The sequence below is a fragment of the Haliotis cracherodii genome, unplaced genomic scaffold (assembly GCF_022045235.1).
Source record: "Haliotis cracherodii isolate W230 unplaced genomic scaffold, xgHalCrac1.p SCAF_7, whole genome shotgun sequence".
Classification (NCBI taxonomy): domain Eukaryota; kingdom Metazoa; phylum Mollusca; class Gastropoda; order Lepetellida; family Haliotidae; genus Haliotis; species Haliotis cracherodii.
Window position 1 is genome coordinate 62,726,224 of NW_027266330.1, and position 21,077 is coordinate 62,747,300.

General features: G+C 41.8%; 1 pseudogene; it reads right to left on the reverse strand.

Annotated features, from left to right (window-relative positions):
- LOC139447534 (uncharacterized) overlaps nucleotides 1-20,849 on the reverse strand; it is a 56,611-nt pseudogene extending 35,762 nt beyond the window's left edge.
- Nucleotides 20,850-21,077: the final 228 nt, after the last annotated feature.

Genomic DNA, 21,077 nt, shown 5'->3' on the forward strand with positions numbered 1-21,077 from the left:
CTGTGTACCGATGTCAGTCCCTGTGTCCCGATGTCAGCCCCTGTGTCCCGATGTCAGCGTCTGTGTCCCGATGTCAGCCCCTGTGTCCCGATGTCAGCCCATGTGTCCCGATGTCAGCCCCTGTGTCCCGATGTGAGTCCCGATGTCAGCCCCTTTGTCCCGATGTCAGCCCCTGTGTCCCGATGTCAGTACAATTGAACTAGTCTACGGGGCCACGAAGGTGTCATTTCACGTATCTCGTTAAGTGAGTCAATGTTTTTGATTACGAGTAAAACCAAAACGTGCTGCGTTACCAATGGTCAGCCTGACATCGAGGTACACAAGACATACTTACTAGTTAGATACAGATACATACAGATATATACGCGTTCACGTGCCTCCTTTCATTGTAATACATGTAGCATTCGTTTCTTATTTACGTATCTGAAGTTTCCGTTTGAATCCATCATTGTATCGCGCAAAAGCAGCCGTTTACAGACTGCACTTGACAAGCAAGACACTGACATGATATATAACAAAATACACTAATCAATATCACTACCCCTTAAATCTGCATACAGTTGCAACTGATGTCTAATAGTGTGTGAGTTGGGTTTACCGCCGCTTTTAACAGTATTCCAGTTATATCACGGCGTGTCAGCTTAATATGGGAGGAAAGTCCGAAGTGATGCAGGTTTCAGACCTACCCACGAGCACGGGTATGGTGCTGACAAACCTAGAAACATAATCGGGGCGAACCGGGATTCGAACCCACAATCATATGATTCTGGCGTGTCCAAGGGACGCAACTCTGCACAGCGAATCGCGGCACCTTAGACGACTGGGCCATCCGTGCCCCCCCAGTGTCCAATAGATCCATGTCACCTGAGATACTGAATATATGTCACGGTGAATATATACCTAATATTAAACATATACAACGGTCAGACAGAAAGACATCCATGCTGCCTTGTATCGTACTTCGGGGAAATCGTCTTCCTCTGTTTTTATACATAAAACTCGAAATGAGTGTTTTAGAAATTTAAAGAGTATATAATGAGCAGAGCGGAAGCTGTTATAACCTTTGAGCTACAGAACGTTAGCGCACACCGCACCGATGTTAATTGGGTTGTTGTCAGGACATTGAACCACTCAAGGCTGTGTCTGTATTTCCAATTTCTCAAATTATCCACTGACACTCAAGCTGTGTTACAGCGGGCGTTATACTGTCGGGGTGCAATCCAACGACAATCCTGCGCTCTAAGACTACAACAACTGACATCAGCATCTCATCATATGACGAACCGAAGTCGACCATCAAGTGAGTGAGTTGTGTTTAACGCCGCTTTTAACAGTATTCCAGTTATATCACGGCGTGACAGCTTAATGTGGGAGGAAAGCCCCAAGTGATGCAGGTCTCAGACGTTTACCACTTCGGTGAAACCCACGAGCACGGGTATGGTGCTGACAAACCTAGAAACATAATCGGGGCGAACCGGGATTCGAACCCAAAATCATAGGTTTCTGGTGTGCCCAAGGGACGCAACTCTGCACAGCGAATCGTGGCAGAGGAGGTCGGCCCTAAATTTTATCATTTTGCCCTTACCATCTTGGAATGTTCTCCTAAGATCTTAAGATTTTTCGGCCCAATTTGTGTCAATAACTTCGGTTTTTTATATAGTTTACGGAAGGATGCGAGTGATGTTGAATGAAGAGCACAATGGCAGTTCCAACACAGTGATTTCAAGATGGCGGACTCGATACATCGACGCCAGGGAATAAACATTGTCATCCTCCAAAGATTCCATTGAGCGTAAAAGACAAGACAGGGATGAACACTATATGAATGGATCACTGACAATCACTGATGACACCAGGTGATCGCGAAAAGGGTGATATCCCGCCCCTGTGGCCGCAACCACAACTCACACTCGGCCATGTGTTTATATCATATAAAAACTGTCGTCGAAGGATAGTTTTAAAACTGGTAAAACAACACTGTTTTTACTTTAAAAAACTAGTTTGAGAACATGAAAACGTTTATACTGCGCCAGGCGACACAATATGACAAGAGGCTATGGGTCACCAACAACGACAGTCAGGTCACCGTACATGGGGCATGGCGACACAATATGGCAAGAGGCTATGAGTCACCAACAACGACAGTTAGGACACCGTACATTGGACATGGTGACACAATATGGCAAGAGGCTATAGGTCACCAACAACGACAGTTAGGTCACCGTACATGGAGCATGGCGACACAATTGGCAAGAGGCTATGGATCACCAACAACGACAGTCAGGTCACCATACATCGGGCATGGCGACACAATATGGCAAGAGGCTATGGGTCACCAACAACGACAGTCAGGTCACCGTACATGGGGCATGGCGACACAATATGGCAGGAGGCTATGGGTCACCAACAACGACTGTTAGGTCACCATACATCGGGCATGGCGACACAATATGGCAAGAGGCTATGGGTCACCAACAACGACAGTTAGGTCACCGAACATGGGGCATGGCGACACAATATGGCAAGAGGCTATGGGTCACCGTATATGGAGCATGGCGACACAATATGACCAGAGGCTATGGGTCACCAACAACGACAGTTAGGACACCGTATATGGGACATGGTGACACAATATGGCAAGAGGCTATGGGTCACCAACAACGACAGTCAGGTCACCGTACATTGGGCATGGCGACACAATTGGCAAGAGGCTATGGGTCACCAACAACGACAGTTAGGTCACCATACATCGGGCATCGCGACAACCAGGGTTGCTTACAGTGAAACTGAAGGATACAGAATATAGCAATGTCAATCAAGCCGCATATATGGGCACAACTTGATAGTAAACACATAAACACGCGTAAACACAAACCTTGGACAAACTGGCAAAGGGGCTGGCTGGCAGAGAAACACGACAGCAATGTGCACTGCTGTGACACAAAACTATGGGAGATTCACAAGTGTTAAATTGTTGACAAACATTCCCTTGTGCCGTATCTATGTTATGCATGTTAGGGCAATACAAATGAAATTAACGTCCATAACACCAGATAACAAGTGCGAGAATATGGTTTTACGACGCTTTTCGCAAAATTCCAGAAACATCACGGTCGGGGCACCACAAAATGTACACATTGTACCCATGTGGGGAATCGAACCCGGGTCTTCGGCGTGACCAGCGAACTCATTAACCACTAGGCTACCCCACCGGTCTTTGATAACAGGAGCAGACAATGGTTGGCACGGGGAACAATCATTTTTTTTTTTATGTGTTCTGATTATTGAAATCGGGCAAGATCTATTGGGGTGCTTTAAGTGGGTGGCTATCAACGTCAGGTGGCAGCACGTTCCTGGACACCATAAATAGTCTTTTACACACTGCATGAGCGAAATGTTTGCGAAATTAAGGAAAAGTTCCGCCCGAGGCACCATACGATGACAAATGCGAGACCTCACGTATCACTCGCGTATCAACGACAGAATATCTCTCAAACCGCAACCTCAATAAAATCAGATCTAAGTTCTCGCTGTCGCTAAACAAAGATCTGAGGACATCCCATTACGGGTCACGTCAGAACGACCTTTCGCGAACTTTGACCGACCACTGAAATGACGAACAAGAAGTCGATATCAGCCAATGAGAAAGCAGCTTTCTCCAGCTTTACGGCACTCGTCTGAAGCTGGCGATTTCCAGTTCCGACTACTTGAAAAATATGTTGACAAAGTTCTCAATAAAAATATTGAAAACTGAACAAACGATGTTCAGGGGATGTCCTCAGATCTTTGATTTAAACATATTTTATTCAGATTGAAATGGATTGGGAACAAGTTATCCAACTTAGGACTCCCTCTCCATGGTATTTACAAAGCTTGTACAGTAAATCATATACAAGGAAAACAGAAAAGAAGATGAGTGTAAAGATAACAAGAAATGTACAAGAGAGAGAGACTAGTATATGTACATTAAAGTGTTACCCAAATCTCTTTGTATGACTTATAAACATTTGCACTGCTTTAAAGATGTGTTGATTTTTGATAATGGACAAACATTCATTTCCGTTTAACATCAAACTTAAATCTAATTTAACATTTTTGTTTACGGCGTTCTGTAAAATGTCCCGAATTATTATTAACATAGTTTTTCTTTGATGGACGTACAATAGACACTTTAATAAATAATGATATGCGTTTTCACATGGATTACCACATTGACATATTGGATCACATTTTATCTCTATTCTGTATAAATCATAATTTAAATGGCTCTTCGTGTATCTTAATCGAGTATGATAAATATTCAACTTTCTAACCCAATAGGAAAAAATATGGAGGTGCATTGACTTGCTCTCTTGTATGTCTTGAATTGGGATGTAGATGTCCAATTTCTACCTGATGCAGGAATAGTGTTCCATAACCTTACAGCTGATGGAATAAAAGAACACGTTGAGTGTTTTAATCTAGTATATGGAATCTCAATATTGTCTGAATTTCTTAAATTATATGATACATTTGAACCTACAGTGGTGGGTACAATGTCTTTAAGATAATGTGGGGCAATATTACTTTGTATTTTGTAGAACAGACATAGCTTACGTTTCCTCCTTCGTTCTATTAACGTTTCCCATCCTGTTTCATAATACAGATGTGTGTGCGAAGTATACTTTGGGAGCCCAGTAACTACTCTGGCAGCTTCTAGTTGGAGATTTTCTAACTGAGTTGATAATTCTATATTACACCCATCCCACACTTCACACGCATATTCGAAATGGGGTCTTATGAAGATTGTATATACTTTATTTAATGTATTTCTGTTCAATATGAATTTTAATTTTCTCATTGAATTTATCATTTTTGATGTTGATTTAATTATGTTATCTACGTGACAGGACCATTTTCCGTTTGATGCAAACATTATACCCAAATGTTTATGATTTTGAACATTCTTAACTTTACATTCATCAAAGTACAAGGTAATAAGGTCTGATTCATCTTTTAAGGAAAATATAACCGCTTCTGTTTTATCTGGGTTGTATTTACTAACCAGCGTTTTGCCCAGTTACACAGCTTGCTCAGATTAAAATTTAGAGTTGATTCAACAAGTTGATTGTCCGGTGAAGAAAAGCCGAGAGCTGTATCGTCAGCAAAGAGTCTTGTTATACAGTCTAATTCATCAGCAATGTCGTTATCAAATACAATGGGACCTAACACCGACCCCTGTGGAACGCCAGCCTTGAAAATCCTTGGCTTGGATAGAGCCCCGCTTACAAACGCTGATTGAGTACGATTGCTTATGTAACTGGACAGCCATTCAAGTAAATTCCCTTTTATACCATACATTTCTAATTTGTACATAAGCCCTCTATGCCAGACACGATCAAATGCTTTTGACACATCGTAAATAAACATGCAATATTTTTCTCTATTATCTAAAGACATACAAATTTGATTATACAATTCAATTAATTGATCGACAGATCTTTGTTCAGCGATAGATTGCTCAAACCGAGGCTCCGTGAACATGCTGTCACGTGCACACTGTGTGACTCCGTTACCTAGCGACGAGCTGTGACCACTTGTGGGTAATACAGAGAGCGATTCTGTTTCAATACATTTACCATGAATCTCTGTCAGATCGAATTCAAAACATTTCTGAATCTGACAACTAACATACCGGATACTAATTAATGTCTTAAAGTATAAAAAAACAGACAATGTTCATAAAACTGCATGCAAAATGCAAATAGTTAATATTACCACATTATATTCTTTTTAGACAGACAGACAGACAGACAGACAGACAGACAGACAGACAGACAGACGTGTTTTTTTCAGTAAAAGGCCAAAGGCCCAAGATACAGACATGTGAGCATGACATTTACAGGGCACAAAATTTATCATTAATTATTTTGTGAGCATAATATAAGAATTTACAAACTAGAAATAATGTTTGCTCATTATAATTACTAAGAATAATTATTACATGAGAATTACTGTAAAGTGTAGGCATAGGAAGATTAACAAGGTATTTTTTGTCTTAGGGCAGAATATAAATTACAATTAAAGAGTACATGAAATTCATCCTCAATGACATTAACTCCCTTATACTACAATAGTTACAGAATCTGAGTGAACGCTCTGTTTTACTATATCTGCCGGTTTCTAAAGCTATTTTAAAATTTGAACATCTGAATTTAGTAAAAACAATTCTTAAATGGGTAGGGAGTGGACATGACAATCACCTTTCATCATTTAACATGGATTTAAAATGCTTATAAAGATCACATTTTGGAGAAGAGTTTACAGAAGCACTCCAGAATTGCTGTAAATTATCTTTGAGCCTTTGCTTAAAATGGAGAATAAAAGCTTTAGAGTCACCCACCTCTTGATTGAGCCATACAAAACCAAACCCAAATTGGAATAAAATATTTCTAACTTTAGTCGCCCAAGTTACCCGCCCACCATCATCTAAAGATGTAAGCATTAAATAGCATTGGGAAGGTAATCTGTGGGGTTGAAGATGTAAGAGCCTGCAGCAATATTTAATTACTTAGACAAGTAAGTGAGTTGTAAAGGAAACCTCCCACATTCCCCTAAAACCATATTTGAGTAGGTTGATTTGTTTACTTTCAAATAATGCTTACAAGAGGCGATTTGGACAGATTCGATTTTTTTACAATAGCAAGTACCCCAAATTTCAGAGCCATAGGTTAAGATGGGGGTGACCATAGAGTCAAAAACCTTAAACAGATCTGTACAAGTGGTATTACCAATTTTCCTTTGAAAAGACTTAATGGCTAAAATTGCTTTGGTGGCTTGGGATGCTAGAGTAGTTTGTGCCGTACTCCATACAAGCTTAGGTGTAAACATTAAGCCAAGATATCTATAGCTTGAAACAGTTTCAATAGGTTCACCATGATAAAACCACTTTTCATAACTGCGAAGATGGCCACCTTGCCTAAATACAATTACTTTTGGGTTTTTTAAGTTAATTTGCATGATTGTTTTATTACAAATTTATATTCTTATTAAGACCTATACGTAAAGGTCTCCCTGTTAGCCTGGCTCCCATCTGTCCAGTCAGACATCTTGCTAAGAGCGTGTTTCCTTCTCAAGTATTATTTCCTGATACCGTCTCAAAGAACACGGCACATAATGATTTATTCAAACTATTTATCAAAACGTGCAAGTTACGACTCTAAAATCGCAAAACGCGATTTTGAAATAGTCAATCTACCTTGTGTATCATCAAAACACATAAACAGCTCGTCAAAAGGTGGTACACATTCAAGCAGCCCCATGAGGCGTTTAACCCACATACAGGCGGCCCATCAAAACAGCGGTCAATAGAAACATCTTTAAATAGAACTGAATGTGTAGCAATTTTACAGGACATCTATGTTGCATGTTTCACGAGTGCTGGTCACAGCAGAACCACTGAGAACTTAGCCCACGTGTTGGGCAGGAACATGCGTGAGAAGACTACATTAATGATGGTGTACCTCTATCCGAGAGGACATGGAAGTTCAATTAGATGGACATTCTGCATCCATGTTTATTCTCCATGGCGACGGGACAGGAAGCGGAATTCTTTTAATCTCCACGCTCTGCTGGCCTGCTGAGTTAGTGTGTGTTGCTAATGAAAAAAACAGCAACGCCGTCGCTGAGCGTTGCTGTTTCAGTGAGGGCCGGCCTTTAGAGCTCGTCTGGGTGTGACTGAGTGAAGGATGGCAAGCAGTTGGCAGTATGTCATCCAAGACGGAGCCTAGATCTAACATCTAGTCTCTGAAATGAAGATATCATACCGAAAAAAGTTGTTAAATTATCTTAATAAAAATATATCAAAAAGAAGAACAGAGACTCTTCATTTTTAGATACTGCAGTAAACTAGACTTGCAAAACATTATAGCCTTGCATGGGCTATATTGGATATATTGGAGTGAGTGAGTGAGTATGGTTTTACGCCGCTTTTAGCAATATTCCAGCAATATCACGGCGGGGGACACCAGAAGGATATATTGGATATATCTGTTTCAGGTTCTGTCAATAAGTTGTAACAATTTGACTCGGGAGGGGGTGGGGGTTAGGGTTGGGGTTGGTGGTTGACTAACGAGTTTATCTTACAGCACACCTCATTATATTGCAGGTATGGGTACCACTGACAGGCATTTAAAGTTAACGCCGGAAGCAAAGTTAGAGTTCCCCCCAACCTATTTCAATCGGTACATGTCGTAAATATCCGGAGAATGGCGTCTTGCATAATTAATTCGAGATACAAAATTGCAAATGGTATGTTGCAAATGTAATGCCAACAGATCGGGGGGGGGGGGGGGGGGGGGGTGTACTCATAGGGACCAGTAATTTTAGTTCGTAATAAACGTAGTTCGTTATAAACACATACATAGCACATATTCAACATATGTCCGGGACTCAAAAATCAGTTCGTTATATCGGTCAGTTCGTTATAAGTGTGTTCGTTATAATCGTAGTTTACTGCAGTATGACTGAACTGTCGAATGGCGAAATTGTAACGTTCAGTACCGAACTATTAATAAGCCGAGTTTCGCTCATCAATACCAGGACCCAACCGTCGACAATGTGAAGGATTAGAAGAGATTAACAAAGGTAGTTGGTGGTACACTAGGTTATGGGCCGGGAACGCCAGTTTTGAAGATCAGATAGTCCCGGGAAAGCCAAACTCATTATTCGCGAGATTCTGCTGTTGGTACCACGAGCGCCAAATCGACGGATTGCGGGAGTGCGGGGAACAGTGAATACGCGCCGTTTTATGACATAAACGAGGTATACCGAAATATATATAGAGTGAGTGAGTTGGGTTTAACGCCACTTTTAACAGTATTCCAGTTATATCACGGTGTGTCAGCTTAATGTGGGAGGAAAGCCCGAAGTGATGCAGGTCTCAGATGTTTACCACTTCGGTGAAACCCACGAGCACGGGTATGGTGCTGACAAACCTAGAAACATAATCGGGGCGAACCGGGATTCGAATCCACAATCATATGATTCTGGCGTGCCCAAGGGACGCAACTCTGCACAGCGAATCGCGGCGCCTTTGACGACTGGGCCACCCGTGCCCCCGAAATATATCTAGAGAATTTCACCCGAGTGTCTTTTGATATCAAATATATCAACACGAGTTGATAAAAGTGGAAACATTCCGAGGCTTGCCACTTTTATCATATTGTTGATATATTTCATATCAAAAGACACAAGGGTGAGATTTTATTTATCATCCAACATCATTCTTCCAGCTTTTTCAATTTGTTGACAGTAATTAGCAGTGTCTTCAGTGTAAAAAAGTACTGTTAACAGCTCCAGTAGCAGAGCCATTAGTGATGTCATTTGATTGTGACGTCATGGTAACCAGTAGCGTCACAATGGTCTGCAAAGCATTGTGATGTAATTTCATTGCAGCGATATCTTCAGTGTAGATATCGCTTGATCTCATCCAAGCGATATCTCCTGTGGGAGCCAGTTTTGGATGATAAATAAAGGAATACGCTTTTTGATATAAACGAGTTATTTAGGTTATTGACTGTGTTGACAGTTGCATTGAGTCTACTAACAATTCGGGTGTGTTTACAGGTAAAGCGCTTGTTTCAGGAGATCAAATATACCGAAAAGCTTTCATATGTCGAAATGTAATAATTGTAACAATATCGATATGACACTGAGTAAAAATGCATGCTATTTAAGTCTCGTCTTTCACAATAATACCATGGCAGAAACTCAAACTCCAGGCCAAACACAGTTAACAATATTCTATACGAATATACAAAACTATCGGACCAAGGGCAGCAGGTGGAGCTGTGTTGGATCCCCTCTCACATAGATATTCATGGAAATAAAAAAGCAGACTCACTGGCGAAGCTAGCTCTAGACAAAGCGGATATACAGCCTATTCCCTTTAGTAAACTAGAGATAAAAAGCAAAATCAAAGCCTCCATAGCAGAAAGATGGCAAGCCCAATGGGACGCAAGTAAGATCGGCAGATTGCTATACAAAATTCAACCCAAGGTCCAACAAAAGACAAACTCATACATGATATGCAACTGTGGGCAATCTTACGTAGGTGAAACATCCCGCCCAATCAACACCAGAATCAAAGAGCATAAAACCTCCACCATCAAATCCGACAGCAAATCAGCCATCTCGGACCATATCATCAACTGTCCCAATCACATCATCAACTGGGACAACGTCCAAATCCTCGCCAACAACCTCCATGATTTCACCAATAGAAAACTAACAGAAGCAGTCCACATTCGCCGCCACAAGCCATCAATCAACAGAGATCAAGGCTATTTCATCCCATGCGCCTACTATGAACTCATCAAGCAATAATCACCTGTTTATTGGCTTCATGCCCCATTGGCTTCTAGCTATGGGTTTTCTGTTCATCGTGTTGCGATAGCATCATCCCTTTGTTGTCACACCTACCTATGTTATCCCACTCATGTATGCCCTTGTTGTTACTGTTAATCCTCCACTTGCTATATATATTCTGCACTATGTCCCTATGTATAAGGATCTATACCGAAACGTCGCTTTTTACAGTATTAAAGAAGTTGTTATCCATAAAAATTGTGTCTATCTTGTTTTGCACAGTCATTTACTTGGATGTATAATTACGGTAATGAAATTGATCAGCGGTACTTCTTTGTAATAGTTTTATTTGCCTGGTACCGGGAGCGCCAAATCCCGTGTCAATGAACCGTGTCTGGGTCCTCACTGATCCCGGGAACGCCAAAAGGAATTTTCGGCATTTCTCTTCTCCCTTTTTAAGATTAAAAAAGCCAAAACTGACGACAATGTGAAGGGATTAGTGATTAATAAAACAATTAGCGGTATAGAATTAACTTATGGCTTCGTCTGCATTTCTATTCTCCATACATCTCCCTACTAGACTATAAAAGTCAAAATAGACACCGAACTGTTGAAAGTACGTTTGCAATGATTTTCAACAGATATCGAACTGTTGAAAGTACTTGTGCAATGATCTTCAACAGACACCGAACTGTTGAAAGTACGTTTGCAATGATCTTCAACAGACACCAAACTGTTGAAAGTACTTGTGCAATGATCTTCAACAGACACCGAACTGTTGAAAGTACGTTTGCAATGATCTTCAACAGACACCAAACTGTTGAAAGTACTTGTGCAATGATCTTCAACAGACACCGAACTGTTGAAAGTACTTGTGCAATGATCTTCAACAGACACCGAACTGTCGAAAGTACTTGTGCAGTGATCTTCAACAGACACCGAACTGTTGAAAGTACTTGTGCAGTGATCTTTAACAGACACCGATCAGTCGAAAGTACTTGTGCAATGATTTTCAACAGACACCGAACTGTTGAAAGTACTTGTGCAATGATCTTCAACAGACACCGAACTGTTGAAAGTACTTGTGCAGTGATCTTCAGCAGACACTGAACTGTTGAAAGTACTTGTGCAATGATCTTCAACAGACACCGAACTGTTGAAAGTACTTGTGCAATGATCTTCAACAGACACCGAACTGTTGAAAGTACTTGTGCAATGATCTTTAACAGACACCGAACTTTTGAAAGTACTTGTGCAATGATCTTCAACAGACACCGAACTGTTGAAAGTACTTGTGCAATGATCTTCAACAGACACCAAACTGTTGAAAGTACTTGTGCAATGATCTTCAACAGACACCGAACTGTTGAAAGTACTTGTGAAATGATCTTCAGCAGACACCGAACTGTTGAAAGTACTTGTGCAATGATCTTCAACAGACACCGAACTGTTGAAAGTACTTGTGCAATGATCTTCAACAGACACCGAACTGTTGAAAGTATTTGTGCAATGATCTTCAACAGACACCGAACTATCGAAAGTACGTTTGCAATGATCTTCAACAGACACCGAACTGTTGAAAGTACGTAAGCAATGATCTTCAACAGACACCGAACTATCGAAAGTACTTGTGAAATGATCTTCAACAGACACCGAACTGTTGAAAGTACTTGTGCAATGATCTTCAACAGACACCGAACTGTTGAAAGTACTTGTGCAATGATCTTCAACAGACACCAAACTGTCGAAAGTACTTGTGCAATGATCTTCAGCAGACACCGAACTGTTGAAAGTATTTGTGCAATGATCTTCAACAGACACCGAACTGTTGAAAGTACTTGTGCAATGATCTTCAGCAGACACCGAACTGTTGAAAGTACTTGTGCAGTGATCTTCAACAGACACCGAACTGTTGAAAGTACTTGTGCAGTGATCTTCAACAGACACCGAACTGTTGAAAGTACTTGTGCAATGATCTTCAACAGACACCGAACTGTTGAAAGTACTTGTGCAATGATCTTCAACAGACACCGAACTGTTGAAAGTACTTGTGCAATGATCTTCAGCAGACACCGAACTGTTGAAAGTACTTGTGCAATGATCTTCAACAGACACCGAACTGTTGAAAGTACTTGTGCAATAATCTTCAACAGACACCGAACTGCTGAAAGTACTTGTGCAGTGATCTTCAACAGACACCGAACTGTTGAAAGTACTTGTGCAATGATCTTCAACAAACACCGAACTGTTGAAAGTACTTGTGCAATGATCTTCAACAGACACCGAACTGTTGAAAGTACTTGTGCAATGATCTTCAACAGACACCGAACTGTTGAAAGTACTTGTGCAATGATCTTAAACAGACACCGAACTGTTGAAAGTACTTGTGCAATGCTCTTCAACAGACACCGAACTGTTGAAAGTACTTGTGCAGTGATCTTCAACAGACACCGAACTATCGAAAGCACTTGTGCAATGATCTTCAACAGACACCGAACTGTCGAAAGGACTTGTGCAATGATCTTCAACAGACACCGAACTGTTGAAAGTACTTGTGCAATGATCTTCAACAGACACCGAACTATCGAAAGTACTTGTGCAATGATCTTCAACAGACACCGAACTGTTGAAAGTACGTAAGCAATGATCTTCAACAGACACCGAACTGTTGAAAGTACGTAAGCAATGATCTTCAACAGACACCGAACTGTTGAAAGTATTTGGGTAATGATCTTCAACAGACACCGAACTGTCGAAAGTACTTGTGCAATGATCTTCAACAGACACCGAACTGTTGAAAGTACGTAAGCAATGATCTTCAACAGACACCGAACTGTCGAAAGTACTTGTGCAATGATCTTCAACAGACACCGAACTGTCGAAAGTACTTGTGCAATGATCTTCAACAGACACCGAACTGTTGAAAGTACTTGTGCAATGATCTTCAACAGACACCGAACTGTTGAAAGTACTTGTGCAATGATCTTCAACAGACACCGAACTGTTGAAAGTACTTGTGCAATGATCTTCAACAGACACCGAACTGTTGAAAGTACTTGTGCAATGATCTTCAACAGACACCGAACTGTTGAAAGTACTTGTGCAATGATCTTCAACAGACACCGAACTGTTGAAAGTACTTGTGCAATGATCTTCAACAGACACCGAACTGTTGAAAGTACTTGTGCAATGATCTTCAACAGACACCGAACTGTTGAAAGTACTTGTGCAATGATCTTCAACAGACACCGAACTATCGAAAGTACGTTTGCAATGATCTTCAACAGACACCGAACTGTTGAAAGTACTTGTGCAATAATCTTCAACAGACACCGAACTATCGAAAGTACGTTTGCAATGATCTTCAACAGACACCGAACTGTTGAAAGTACGTAAGCAATGATCTTTAACAGACACCGAACTATCGAAAGTACTTGTGAAATGATCTTCAACAGACACCGAACTGTTGAAAGTACTTGTGCAATGATCTTCAACAGACACCGAACTGTTGAAAGTACTTGTGCAATGATCTTCAACAGATACCGAACTGTTGAAAGTATTTGGGTAATGATCTTCAACAGACACCGAACTATCGAAAGTACGTTTGCAATGATCTTCAACAGACACCGAACTGTTGAAAGTACTTGTGCAATAATCTTCAACAGACACCGAACTATCGAAAGTACGTTTGCAATGATCTTCAACAGACACCGAACTGTTGAAAGTACGTAAGCAATGATCTTTAACAGACACCGAACTATCGAAAGTACTTGTGAAATGATCTTCAACAGACACCGAACTGTTGAAAGTACTTGTGCAATGATCTTCAACAGACACCGAACTGTTGAAAGTACTTGTGCAATGATCTTCAACAGATACCGAACTGTTGAAAGTATTTGGGTAATGATCTTCAACAGACACCGAACTGTTGAAAGTACTTGTGCAGTGATCTTCAACAGACACCGAACTGTTGAAAGTATTTGGGTAATGATCTTCAACAGACACCGAACTGTCGAAAGTACTTGTGCAATGATCTTCAACAGACACCGAACTGTCGAAAGTACTTGTGCAATGATCTTCAACAGACACCGAACTGTCGAAAGTACTTGTGCAATGATCTTCAACAGACACCGAACTGTTGAAAGTACTTGTGCAATGATCTTCAACAGACACCGAACTGTTGAAAGTACTTGTGCAATGATCTTCAACAGACACCGAACTGTTGAAAGTACTTGTGCAATGATCTTCAACAGACACCGAACTGTTGAAAGTACTTGTGCAATGATCTTCAACAGACACCGAACTGTTGAAAGTACTTGTGCAATGATCTTCAACAGACACCGAACTGTTGAAAGTACTTGTGCAATGATCTTCAACAGACACCGAACTGTTGAAAGTACTTGTGCAATGATCTTCAACAGACACCGAACTGTTGAAAGTACTTGTGCAATGATCTTCAACAGACACCGAACTATCGAAAGTACGTTTGCAATGATCTTCAACAGACACCGAACTGTTGAAAGTACTTGTGCAATAATCTTCAACAGACACCGAACTATCGAAAGTACGTTTGCAATGATCTTCAACAGACACCGAACTGTTGAAAGTACGTAAGCAATGATCTTTAACAGACACCGAACTATCGAAAGTACTTGTGAAATGATCTTCAACAGACACCGAACTGTTGAAAGTACTTGTGCAATGATCTTCAACAGACACCGAACTGTTGAAAGTACTTGTGCAGTGATCTTCAACAGACACCAAACTGTCGAAAGTACTTGTGCAATGATCTTCAGCAGACACCGAACTGTTGAAAGTACTTGTGCAGTGATCTTCAACAGACACCAAACTGTCGAAAGTACTTGTGCAATGATCTTCAGCAGACACCGAACTGTTGAAAGTATTTGTGCAATGATCTTCAACAGACACCGAACTGTTGAAAGTACTTGTGCAATGATCTTCAACAGACACCGAACTGTTGAAAGTACTTGTGCAATGATCTTCAACAGACACCGAACTGTCGAAAGTACTTGTGCAATGATCTTCAACAGACACCGAACTGTACAAATACAAACTCAAATTGGAACTGAAGTATTTAGACAGCCTGTGAGGGGGAGACTTTGTCAGTGAATGTAGATGAAGTTCAAGTATTTCGATGTGCGTCTTACTGGTAGGTGTATTTTAGCCATACAATAAAATTGAGCAGCTATTCACATAGGACGAACCATTTCCAGTGTAAATGAAAAGACGCCACTGTCAAATGTAAATCGCATTTCAATCATAAAAACTCTACTCTTTGAAACGCAGAAGGTAGTTAGAGCCGATTTGTTTTTCAGTAATTCGTGTCCCACGCCCGGTTATTTGCCTTGACAAAGGTGAGCATATCGAAGTTCTTTTGAGGTTTTCTCTTGGAGATGTAGCATGTTTACAACTTTACATATGTTAATACCATTCCAAAGATTCATAATAGCGGGAAAGAATGAAACCTGGATCAGTGTATTTCAATGATAATTTTGTGACAACAACAACATTTTTTGTTTTGTTTGTTTGTTGTTTAACGCCGCACACAACAATATTCCAGCTATATGACAGCGGTCTGTGAATAATCGAGTCTGGACCAGTAAATCCAGTGATTGATATCATGAGCATTGATCCACGCAATTGGGATCGATGACAAGCATCAACCAAGTCAGCGAGCTGACCACCCGATCCCGTTAGTCGCCTCTTACGGCCAGCATGGGTTGCTAAAGACCTGTTCTACACCGGATCTTCACGGGTCAGCAAACAACTCAAACACCCTGGTGGTGTATCTCACACGACATCAGACCTTGCTGGACGCCTGTGTTTGTGCGTGCTGATATTGTGCGTGATCGAATGATAAATACAATGTGTATTGTTTTGGTCATGATGATTATCTCCACATGACGTGGTTCTTTGTGGGTTAACCCATTTCATCGAGAAGGTACTACAGGGGATCTGAGCGTTCAGCTGTGACCTTTGTTGTTGTAAGCTGAAAGGCTATGGGATTTGGGGTTTGGGGAGGATACGGTTAGAGCGGAGACGCCAAATGGTTGCTGAATATATGTAACAGGCAAAGCGTACTTCGGTTCACTTTTGAAACATATTGAAACATTAGGTATTAAGATAAATGAAGTTTTGAAGAAAACTATTGAAGATGTTTCCACTATGGTAGCGGGTACCTTGAAAATATTTGTTTGTGCGGCTGCCACAGTTATGAAATATAACTCTGAGTGACGTCAAAACGTGTTGCCACCTGACGTTGACTGCCAAACCACTTAAAGCAATATATCTTTCCCGATTTGCAATAATCAGAAATCGACACATTGTATCCCGTGTCAATAGTTGTCTGCTCCTGGTCATTAAGGAGCGATGGGGTAGCCTAGTGGTTAGAGTGTCCGCTCGTCACGCCGAAAGCCCGGGTTCGATTCCTTTTCTGGTGTCAACCGGGATATTGTTGGAATATTGCTAAACGCGACGTAAAACCATACCCACTCACTCCTGTTATTGAGGTCAGAAACAATGTGCCCATGCCTCGACGTCAGATGACAATTGGTTGTGTTCGGGTATTATGTTCCTAAGGCCATGAACGCCATAATTAAATGTGTAATAATTTGCTCAGTAGTCACCTGCTCCTGTATTATTGAACCTTGTTCGCACAGCGTCAAACAGTTGACCATCATGTGGACTTCGACGACTAGGGCTTTGTTTATTGTCATTTCTTGTTTTGAACAAGGCGGCTTGAGTACTCTATACATATCCATATTGGTGACGCTTCATTGAGTGCGCTGATTAGATATCGAATATCCCAGATGGTTTCCATGGGAACAGTGCCATCCTGATTAACGGGACTTTACATATGGCGAGCAACAGGCGTATTATTTGTTACATTCTGTCCTACAAGTGCTGAATATATGTACTGTTGTTCCCTTAGCAAGTGGTACAATTAAAATGGGCAAGTCTAGAATGGCTTGGTACTTCCGCAAACAGTTTATATGCAATGAAAATAAAGAAACATATAACGTACACAGGTAGCCATCGGATGTTAACGCTGCGTCGTCAGCAATATTCCAGTAATATCCCAGAGTGGGATTTCACATACTGTACCCATATGGGGAATGTGACGAGCGAAAAGTACTGCACCCACCCCACCCCCACCACCACACAGACACACAGACACAGACACACAGACATCCACACAGACACCCACAGAGGCTCACACACACAGACACACACACACGCACGCACGCACAGACACGCACGCGCACGACGGCATTTTAGTCATTATGTAACAATGTTTTTGTAGCATGTCCACGTTTTACCGGAATATCTTGCATGACCTTAGATTGCTAGAAACTTTTCTATAAAGGGTAAAATGACCAATATGTTGGTATTGCTACCGATTTTCACTGGTCCATTCACATAATTTTCACAGGTATTGAGCCCTTTACACAATATATATTAAGCAAATATTAATATTACTAAACATTACACGTCACGACACGACACGACACGACACGACAATATATCTATGAGAGCTCAGTCGCCTGGCAAACATTCCAGTGGCTATGTTTGTAATGTGTACCGGTGTACCGGTGTCTGTGTGCACGCCGGAAAATGATAAGTTGTTATTTCCGCTTGAATCGTTTACGATAGCTGTGTCGGGTTGCAGTCATAAATTAATACATTCTCTTGACACACATCATTATTTCTTTTTTTTAATTAATATTAATACCAAACGCGTTTCATTTGCATAATACCATAACATACTCTTCAAAAATAAGGAAACGAAAAACGGTTGTTTTTGGCCATAAAAGCAAAATTAGCGGACCAAGAGGTGCAAAATGAAGAGGTTTAATGTGTTATAGTGTATAAAGTGATTTATCGGATCAAAATGACCGAAACTACACATTAGTCGGGAAACACGTACGATACGGAAATAAACGCACCCAGTGCATTAACGAAAGGGCATGGAGCTGCACGGACTGCACGTGCAGCAGCACTATGAATGGTATTAAAGTGCAGGGTTTATAAATGCCAGGCATCTGCGTTAATCGAACAGTGACTGTTCAACAACATGCCAAGATTAACAGAAGTGCAACGAAACAACGTCAAAGGTCGCTTGCAGGCAGGGGAATCCCGATCAGCTGTAGCCAGGGTTTTCAATGTAGCGCTCAGCACCATCAGTTAACACGTGATCGGGACGACCAAGAGTAACCACCACCGCCCTAGATCGCTACACCCGACCGCGCCATCTACGTGAAAGGACGACCACAGCCACCTCAACCGCTTCCCAAATACCTGGACTGCGCAGAATCTCCGATCAGACCGTACGAAACCGTTTAAGAGCAGCAGATCTACGAGCAAGACGTCCTGTTCGACGCGTCATATTGAGTCGACAACATCGTCAACAACGACTGCATTGGTGTCGTCAACACAGGGTATGGCCTGAACTGCTGAATCAAGATTTCTCCTCCGTCGAGGGGATGGAAGAGCACGGGTCTACAGACGTCGGGGAGAACGTTACACCGGAAACTGCGTACAGGAAGTGGACAGGTTTGGCGAGGGTAGCGTTATGATGTGGGCGGTTATCTCTCATCATGGCAGGATAGGTCTTGGCCATATCCAAGGCAATCATACGGCTAAATGATACATCAACGAAATTCTTCTACCAAACGTCCTCCAAATTGCAGCCAACGGCAATGGTGTATTCCAGCAGGACAACGCTCGACCGCATACATCACGGATCACAAGAGACTGTCTACACAACAACAACGTTAATGTTCTCCCCTGGCTCTCCAGATCCCTGGATTGGAACCCGATAGAGCACCTGTGGGATGAATTAGATAGATGGCTACGCCGACGTCAACCACAAACCCAGACGTTGCAGCAGTTGGCTTTTGCGTTGCAGACCGAGTGGGCTACCATTCCCCAGGATGTGATTCGCACACTCGTCTCTTCCATGGGCAGGAGATGTCAGGCCGCTATCGATTCCAACGGGGGACAAACACGTTATTGATGGTAGCTGACATTCACTTTAGACTTTTCCCATGTACCGATATCTGAGATGACTACAATCATCAAGGGTTCTCTCCACAACATTTTGGCTCAATACCTTGTACGGTTCTTCGTATGACTGTATTTTTCTACCTCACACAAATCTAGCTTTGCGTTTCATGTTTTCAAAGAGTATATATATATATGCCACACAAGTTTTGTAATGAGAAAGGTCTCCCTAAGTGGGTGCCCAGAGTACCGAGGTTACCTGATTTCCATCATTGTCAAGAACAGATATTTCAATATTAAATTGTCGGACATATTTACCTTTTTCGCTTTGTGCAACTTTGTTATGATAGCTGATTAAGAGCGTTGCTTTACTGTAGTGACATCCTCTTTGTTAAAGGGTCTGAACTATGCCGATAAACCAGTGGCTGATAGCCTGAGCGAGTCACCTCCACCAGGGCACCGTGACCCATAATCCGTCTGATGGACATCGAAAGACCATTTGATTAACTGACCCATGAGGATTCGGGTTAGAACTGGTTTTCCGCAGGAAGAGGCGACTAACGGGATCGGGTGGTCAGGCTCGCTAACTTGGCTGATGCATGTCATCATGTCCAAATTGCATGGACCGATGGTCACGATAGCTATCACTGGATTGTCTGGTCCAGACTCGATTGCTTACAGACCGCCGTCATATAGCTGGAATATTACTGAATGTGGCGTTAAACAGACAAACAAACAAGATTTGGTCAACTCCTACGAAAAGAAAAAGGTGGGGGTGACCAACTAGGCCCTTGAATCCGAGCCGAGAATTCGCTGTAAAATTGAGCTGTCTGCGATAATACTGAATAAAACCATTTAGATACATTCTGTCAAGATGGAAGATTATCAAAGAATATGGCTTGTTTGATTATCATCTGAAGACGCTGTGGTATTGATAGAACACACGAGGCGATGTCTGCGCTGTTTAGTAGCAGGGCTCGGTTGAAGCCTGGCCTTTAATATCGATCGATCATCCCACACAGTCTCGCATATCTTAGAGAAATATTTCTCACACTAGATTCTATCAAAAGGACAGAAATTCTTCACTTACCTCCACTTTATGTTTTGGGACATTTTTTAGCTTCTGTGCCCATACAGGTGCCTGGTAATCCACGAGATATTTAGCCATTGGGAATAAACTGTAGGCTCGTTTTGCAAAGAGGACCATGCAAGCAGGCGCGCGCGATTCGCCTTCAGCCGAATGAAGCAGACGCTTGTCGTCTGCTCGCGTTATGGTTGGACGACTGGTTGGTCTACAGCTGAGGACGAGGTGCGGTTTGACTGGCGAGCATTGAAACATGCAACATGGTTGACTGGTATGAGGTGGGCAATAGTCGTCATGGTTAGCCACGTATATATTTCATGAGACAGCCACACAGTTTTGTGATGTCATGATGCAAAAATATAATATTTGTACGAAAGGTCCTCCGTGTGTTCATGAACAACACGCTCGTTCACTGGTACATTTGTACTTGTTGGTGATGGGTTTCAGCCCCTCTCAGTACAACATTGATCATCAAACTAACTCATCAGGGGTTATGGCAGCTCTGTCAGCCGGGGTTTATAACCTGGGCTCCCCAAGGAACAATGGGTGAAGTACCTGGAATAGATCGCTCAAACTTCAACCTTGAACATAATACGACAGTCGTCGTCATGCCTGTAATAAT